General features: G+C 33.2%; 1 non-coding gene across 1 annotated transcript; it reads left to right on the top strand.

The window, feature by feature from the left end:
* Positions 1–5,469: 5,469 nt before the first annotated feature.
* LOC130958372 (small nucleolar RNA R71) lies at positions 5,470–5,573 on the top strand. Its single transcript, XR_009077498.1, has one exon. It is a non-coding gene; the product is annotated as a small nucleolar RNA R71 (small nucleolar RNA).
* The last annotated feature ends 2,265 nt before the right edge of the window (positions 5,574–7,838 follow it).

The following is a 7,838-nucleotide window of genomic DNA, read 5'->3' as shown; positions in this document are numbered from 1 at the left end:
CTAGCATGTGTATAGATTTTCTAATTAAAAGATCTTGGTAATATAATAGCATGGATTGAAAGAGATCATATCAAAGTGCAAAAAATAGGGCATTTTAAATAATTGCACAAAATATTAAAGAAATTATGTATTCTCGATCCTAAAGGAGTAATATAATGGTGCAACGATCATATAATAAGAATAGAGCATATTATATATTTGAATAAAACATTTAAGAAAGCATGTACTCTTGACTTTGAAGGAGTAATAATAATGATATTCACATAATAGAATAGGGTATATTAAATATTTGAATAAAATATTTAAGAAAGCATGTACTCTTGACTTTAAAGGAGTAATAATGACATAATGATATGCACATAGTAGAATATGGTATATTAGATGTTTGAATAAAATATTTAAGAAAGCATGTACTCTTGGCTTTAAAGGAGTAATAATGACATAACAGGTCACATAGATGCACATAATAGAATAGGGTATATTAAATATTTGAATAAAATATTTAAGAAAGCATGTACTCTTGACTTTAAAGGAGTAATAATGACATAATGATATGCACATAGTAGAATATGGTATATTAGATGTTTGAATAAAATATTTAAGAAAGCATGTACTCTTTTAAAGGAGTAATAATGACGTAATAATATAACAGGTCACATAGATGCACATAATAGAATAGGGTATATTAAATTTTTGAATAAAATACTTAAGAAAGCATGTTCTCTTGACTTTAAAGGAGTAATAATAACATAATGATATGCACATAAAATATTTGAATAAAATAATATAAATAGTAATATAATAATGTAAGAGATCACACATATGCATATAATAGAATATGGTATGTTGAACAAGACAGTATAAGAAGGCATGTACTCTCGGCCCTAAGGGAATATTAATATAATAATATAGGAGATTGAATAGGCATTATAAGAAGGCATGTACTCTTGATCTAAGGGAATATTAACAATATAATCATATAAAAGAGCACAAAATGAGTATAGTGAATAATTGAATGAACATCACAAGGAGACATATACTAACGATTCAAGAAGACATGAATGACATGGTGGACAGACATGATCAACATGAATAAAGGATGAGTGAAAGATAATTAATGCCATGATAACATTCGTGAATGGAAGAAAATAAAAATGGAACATAATACATGCCAAGCATTTTAAAAAAACATAATTCCCTACACTTTTTCTAATGCTTCATTGTTGCCTATGAGCTTGCCTCTTGTGTTCCTTGTGTTTGCACACAGAATATATTTTTGTAGAGAGAAGGGAGAGGATTAGTGTTTGAGAGAAGTAATTTTCTACCTATAGGTGCACCCCTATTTATATATATTTGGTGATAGGGTGGTTGGGATAATTTTAAATTCAAACGGAAGGCGGTTACTAAATTCCTATCCATAAATTCAAAATTCTAAGCCCAACTCCCAACTGACTTTCGAATTTTGAATTTAATTTTTGTTTCTAGAAGGGGTGGTTGTTACACTAAGTGTCTTTGGGCCTTTAGTAATAAACCAAATGTAAGAAAAATTTGGAATTTATTTGTGTGAACCTTTTTTGTTTAATTTTTTAGACCTAGGGTATCTTTAGACATAAAAAAACATAATATCTATATATGTGTGGTGATGGGCCAAATGTAATTCTTTCCAAATGAGCCTGTTAGAAATACCCCAACCCATTCATGGCCTCATCTAGTGAGTTGATGTGTGTAATGCCCATGAACCCTAAAATAGTAGCGCATGTAATGGCAATATACCGTGGTTATCATCGCCACATTGCTTTTGGATGAACCACAAGCCTTTTCACTTGTAAATCTCGATTGGGTGTTCCCGTGTAAACGTTTTCTTGTATGTAGATAATTTAATGAAACATTTCCTCTTCTCGGCATCTACATTCGATATTGGTTACTAACAAAACATTGGTTGAACTTGTATTTTTGTAGAGTACAAGGTTTGAAGGGCAGTTCGAGAGTACAACTTGGGTCTATGATCTCTATGCCTCTTCCAAACCAGCTCTGAGGCGTCTGAAGATGCCACGGGTCTCAAGCACAGACTTACTAGTTGCCTTCCATGACGATGTGACCATGCGATCTCCTCCCAAGACTTAATCGAACTCGACGCTACAGAGACGACCTTTGTTTCATCGTACTGAAAGGTGGGTGTCGGGGACGCATTCTGGCGCGGAACTTGGAGAACCCAGCTTACCACATACCTAAGGCAAGTAACGTAATAGAAACCCTATGATTAACCCTTTGAACGATTGAATTTTACTATAGATGTCCCATTCTTTATTATAAAGCTACACTGTGTTGTTTTCATAATTAACAATTCAGCTGTTTTCAACACAAAACTTCCCCATGTGGTTCTGACTAAGGACGAGTGCCACATTGGGACTTATATTTTTGCCAAAAATGATGAAATGAGGTAACAATTTGTAAAATTGGAAGACTTGCAATGATTGTTTCAAGTTTGATCGCATATCTACGGGATTCTAATAAATCCCTGTGCATGTTTGTTGTGTTTTCAAAGAAACTGAGAACTTATATAAGCATTATGAGCTCACTCTTCCATGTGGAAAGTTCCTATCCCTCAGGCCCGATTTCATGCCCCCACTTTGATGTAATAACCTTGGAACTTGACTTAATATTCTTTCTTAATATTAAGTCAAGTTCCTATCCCTCAGGCCCGATTTCATGCCCCAGGTCACACAGAGCCTTTTCAAAGGTCATGGTGCCTATGGTACAGGGTATTAAGAATTTGCCAGGATCTTGTTTCTTTTGAGGTAAAGTTAGCTGAACCCATGTATCAAGTTCACTAATGAGCAAGGGAGGTTCACCTTCCCAAGTCTCATTACCAAATAACTTGGCATTCAGCTTCATGATGGCTCCTAGATATTGAGCAACTTGCTCTCCAGTTACATCTTCATCCTCTTTAGAGGAAGAATAATCCTCAGAGCTCATGAATGGCAGAAGAAGATTTAATGGAATCTCTATGGTCTCTATATGAGCCTCAGATTCCTTTGGATCCTCAATAGGGAACTCCTTCCTGCTTGAGAGACGTCCTGAAGTTAAGATTTTTGCTAGTAAAGAATTTTATAAAATATAGTCGCGTTGTGAGTATAGATTCTAAACCAACAGAAAATCCCTTTGTACAAACGTTTTGGTTGTCACAAGTAACAAACCCCTAAATAAATTGATAACCGAGTATTTAAACCTCGGGTCGTCTTCTCAAGGAATTGCAGGGAGGTATGTTCTTATTATTGGTTATGAAGATTATAAGTCGGGGTTTTAAAGATGAGGAACAAGTCATTTAAATTGCAATTAAAATAAATAAAAGACTCTAGAATAAATAAATAATTGTAAAATAAACTTTTGGCAAGGTATGAGAAATTGAAAGTCCTATCCTAGTTATCCTTATCAATGATGATGAAAATTGAATCTTAGTTCTACTTAGTTAACCTTTGCTAGTGCAAGAGAAGGTCAAGTGACTAATTAGTTTGATCTTCAAATCCTAGTTAATTCCTAGAAAAAGATTGGGATTATTGAAGTTCAAGCTAATTAGCAAAGATAGCAATGATCGATCACGTTGAGTCTAATAACTCCTGAGTTACTGATTTCTTAACCAAGACCAAAAGGAGAAAAGTAAATCTACTGGAATAAAAATGTCTTTGGATTGGGAGCAACAGTAACATAAATAAAGGAGAGTAATAATAAAATGAAATATCTCAAAATCATGAATTGATAAAGACATCAAATGTAACATGGGCAGTTATAGCCAAATAAAGAAGTTGAGTTAAACATAGAAATCCATAAACTAAATTGAGAAAACAAATAAAAGGAACATTAAACCTGTAATTGAAGAAGATAAAAATATTCCTAGTTTTTAAAAATCCTAATCCTAATACCTAAGAGAGAGGAGAGAACCTCTCTCACTAAAAACTACATCTAAACTATGAAAAGTGCTTTTTTGAATGAATGAATCTGAATGGATGCATTCTCCCACTTTATAGCCTCTAATTTGTGCTTTCTGGGCCAAAAACTGGGTCAGAAACAACTCAAAAATCGCTAATTTCAAAATCTGGTACGTACAGGTCGCGAAAAAGTGACGCGGAGGCATCATCCACGCGTTTGCGTGGGTTGAGATTCGCAGATGCAATGCGGGCGCGTCATTCACGTGTCTGCATCGCCTAACTTCGAGGCAGCTATGACAAATTATATATCGTTGTGAAGCCCCGGATGTTAGCTTTCCAACGCAACTGGAACCGCATCATTTGGACATTTGTAGCTCAAGTTATGATCGTTTTAGTGCGAGAGGGTCAGGTTGACAGCTTTTCAATTTCTTCAACTTCTTGTATTTCTTCCACTTTTGCATGCTTCATTTCCATCCTCTGAGCCATTCATGCCCTGTAATCCCTGAAATCACTTAACACACATATCACGGCATCTAATGATAATAAGAGAGGATTAATATTAGCAAATATAAGGCCAAAGAAGCATGTTTTCAATTATAGCACAAAATCAGGAAGGAGAATGTAAACCCATGCATTTAGTATGAATAAGTGTATGAAAGATTGATAAAATTCACTCAATTAAGCACAAGATAAACCATAAAATAGTGGTTTATCATATCCCATGAGATCTTCCTCATTGGGATTCGCGTCCTCTCCCTCCTCCTTGCATTCGGCCATATTGATTATATCAATGGCCTTGCACTCTCTTTTTGGATTCTCTTCAGTATTGCTTAGGAGAGTACTAGGAGGAGTTTCAGTGATTTTCTTAGTCAGCTGGTCCACTTGTGCCTCCAGATTTCTGATGGAGGACCTTGTTTCATTCATGAAACTTAAAGTGGCCTTAGACAGATCAGAGACTAAATTTGCTAAGTTAGAGGTATTCTGTTCATAATTCTCTGTCTGTTGCTGAGAAGATGATGGATAAGGCTTGATATTGCTGAGCCTATTTCTTCCACCATTATTAAAGCCTTGTTGAGGCTTTTGTTGATCCTTCCATGAGAAATTTGGATGATTTCTTCATGATAAATTATAGGTGTTTCCATAAGGTTCACCCATGTAATTTACCTCTGCCATTGCAGGATTCTTAGGATCATAAGCTTCTTCTTCAGAAGATGCCTCTTTAGTACTGTTGGATGCATTTTGCCATCTATTCAGACTTTGAGAAATCATGTTGACTTGCTGAGTTAACACTTTGTTCTGAGCCAATATGGCATTTAGAGCATCAATTTCAAGAACTTCCTTCCTTTGAGGCGTCCCATTATTCACGGAATTCCTCTCAGAAGTGTACATGAACTGGTTATTTGCAACCATGTCAATAAGTTCTTGAGCTTCTGCAGGCATTTTCTTTAGGTGAATGGATCCACATGCAGAATGGTCCAGTGACATCTTAGAGAACTCAGATAGACCATAATAGAATATATCTATCATGGTCCATTCTGAAAATATGTCAGAAGGACATCTTTTGGTCATATGTTTGTATCTTTCCCAAGCTTCATAGAGGGATTCACCATCTTTTTGTTTGAATGTCTGAACATCCACTCTAAGCTTGCTCAGCTTTTGAGGGGGAAAGAACTTAGCCAAGAAGGCCGTGACCAACTTATCCCAGGAATCCAGGCTATCTTTAGGTTGAGAGTCCAACCATGTTCTAGCTCTGTCTCTTACAGCAAAAGGGAAAAGCATGAGCCTGTAGATTTCAGGATCTACTCCATTAGTCTTAACAGTCTCACAGATCTGCAAGAACTCAGTTAAGAACTGGTAAGGATCTTCTGATGGAAGTCCATGAAACTTGCAGTTATGTTGCATTAGAGCAACTAATTGAGGTTTCAGCTCAAAATTGTTTGCTCCTATGGCAGGAATTGAGATGCTTCTTCCATCAAACTTGGATGTAGGTGTGGTATAATCACCAAGCATCCTTCTTGCATTATTGTTGTTAGGTTCGGCTGCCATCTCCTTTTCTTGTTCGAAAATTTCAGCAAGGTTGTCTCTGGATTATTGTAATTTAGCTTCTCCTAGTTTCCTTTTCAGAGTCCTTTCAGGTTCCGGATCAGCTTCAACAAGAATGCCTTTTTTCCTTGTTCCTGCTCATATGAGAAAGAAAGGAATAGAAAAGGAAGAGGAATCCTCTATGTCACAGTAAAGAGGTTCCTTATTGTTAGTAGAAGAAGAAAGGGAATAAGAGTGAAGAAGAATGAATAGTCTGAATAAAGGGTAAAGGTAGGGGCAGTGATTTGAGATGAAGAGAGGTGAAGAGAAGTGTTAGTAAATAAATAAATAAATAGAATAAGATGATAGAGAGAAATTTTCGAAAATAAATTTTGAAAAGGAGTTAGTGATTTTCAAAAATTAAGATAAGAAATAAAATTAAATTTAAAATTAAAAACAATTAATTAATTAAAAAGAATTTTGAAAAAGGAGGAGATATTTTCGAAAATTAGAGAGAGAGAAGTAGTTAGGTAGTTTTGAAAAAGATAAGAAACAAACAAAAAGTTAGTTAGTTAATTGAAAAAGATTTGAAAATCAATTTTGAAAAGATAAGAAGATAAGAATATAGAAAAGATAATTTGAAATCAAATTTTTGAAAAAGATAAAATTTTGAAAAAGATATGATATAAAAGATATGATAAAAAGATATGATAAGAAGATAAGATAGAAAAGATATGGTTGAAAAAGATTTAATTTTTTTAAAATTAAAATTAATTACTTAACTAACAAGAAACTAAAAGATAAGATTCTAGAATTTAAAGATTGAACCTTTCTTAACAAGAAAGTAACAAACTTTAAATTTTTGAACCAATCACATTAATTGTTAGCATAATTTTCGAAAATAAAGATAAAATTAAGAAAAATATTTTTGAAAAATAATTTTTAAAATTTTCGAGAAATAGTAAAAAATGAAAAAGATATGATTTTTGAAAAAGATTTTGAAACGATAAGATTTTTAAAATTGAAAATTTGACTTGACTTACAAGAAACAACTAATTTTAAAATTTTTTGACTAAGTCAACCCAAATTTTCGAAATTTTGAGAGAAAAAATGGAAAAGATATTTTTTTATTTTTGAATTTTTAATGAAGAGAGAGAAAAACACAAATATGACCTAAAACATGAAAATTTTGGATCAAAACCAATTATGCATGCAAGAACACTATGAATGTCAAGATGAACACCAAGAACACTTTGAAGATCATGATGAACATCAAGAACATATTTTTGAAAAAATTTTGATGCAAAGAAAACATGCAAGACACCAAACTTAGAGATCTTTAATGCTTGGACAATATGAATGCAAGAATGCACATGAAAAACAATAAAAGACACAAAACAAGAAAACATCAAGATCAAACAAGAAGACTTACCAAGAACAACTTGAAGATCATGAAGAACACTATGAATGCATGAATTTTCGAAAAATGCAAGAAAAAAATTTTAAAACATGCAATTGACACCAAACTTAAAAATTGACTCAAGACTCTAACAAAAAATACAAAATTTTTTTTTTGGTTTTTATGATTTTATGATTTTTTTGGATTTTTCTTTTATATTTTTCGAAAAACAAATAGGAAAAAGAAAGTAATGAATCCAAAGTCCTCAATCAAAATCCTATGAATTAGCCATGGCTTAATAGCCAGCCAAGCTAAAACATGCTATATGAAACTCTAGGATTCATTCTTGAAAACTCTGAAAATTTTCGAAAACAGGTGAGAAATTTTGAAAAATATTTTTGAAAATTTTTTGAAAAGAAAATAAAAAAGAAAATTACCTAATCTGAGCAACAAGATGAACCGTCAGTTGTCCATACTCGAACAATCCCCAG

This window comes from Arachis stenosperma, chromosome 10 (genome assembly GCF_014773155.1).
Source record: "Arachis stenosperma cultivar V10309 chromosome 10, arast.V10309.gnm1.PFL2, whole genome shotgun sequence".
In the NCBI taxonomy this organism is placed as follows: domain Eukaryota; kingdom Viridiplantae; phylum Streptophyta; class Magnoliopsida; order Fabales; family Fabaceae; genus Arachis; species Arachis stenosperma.
The sequence above is the reverse complement of the archived record's forward strand: the minus strand, read 5'-3'. Positions and strand labels throughout refer to the sequence as shown.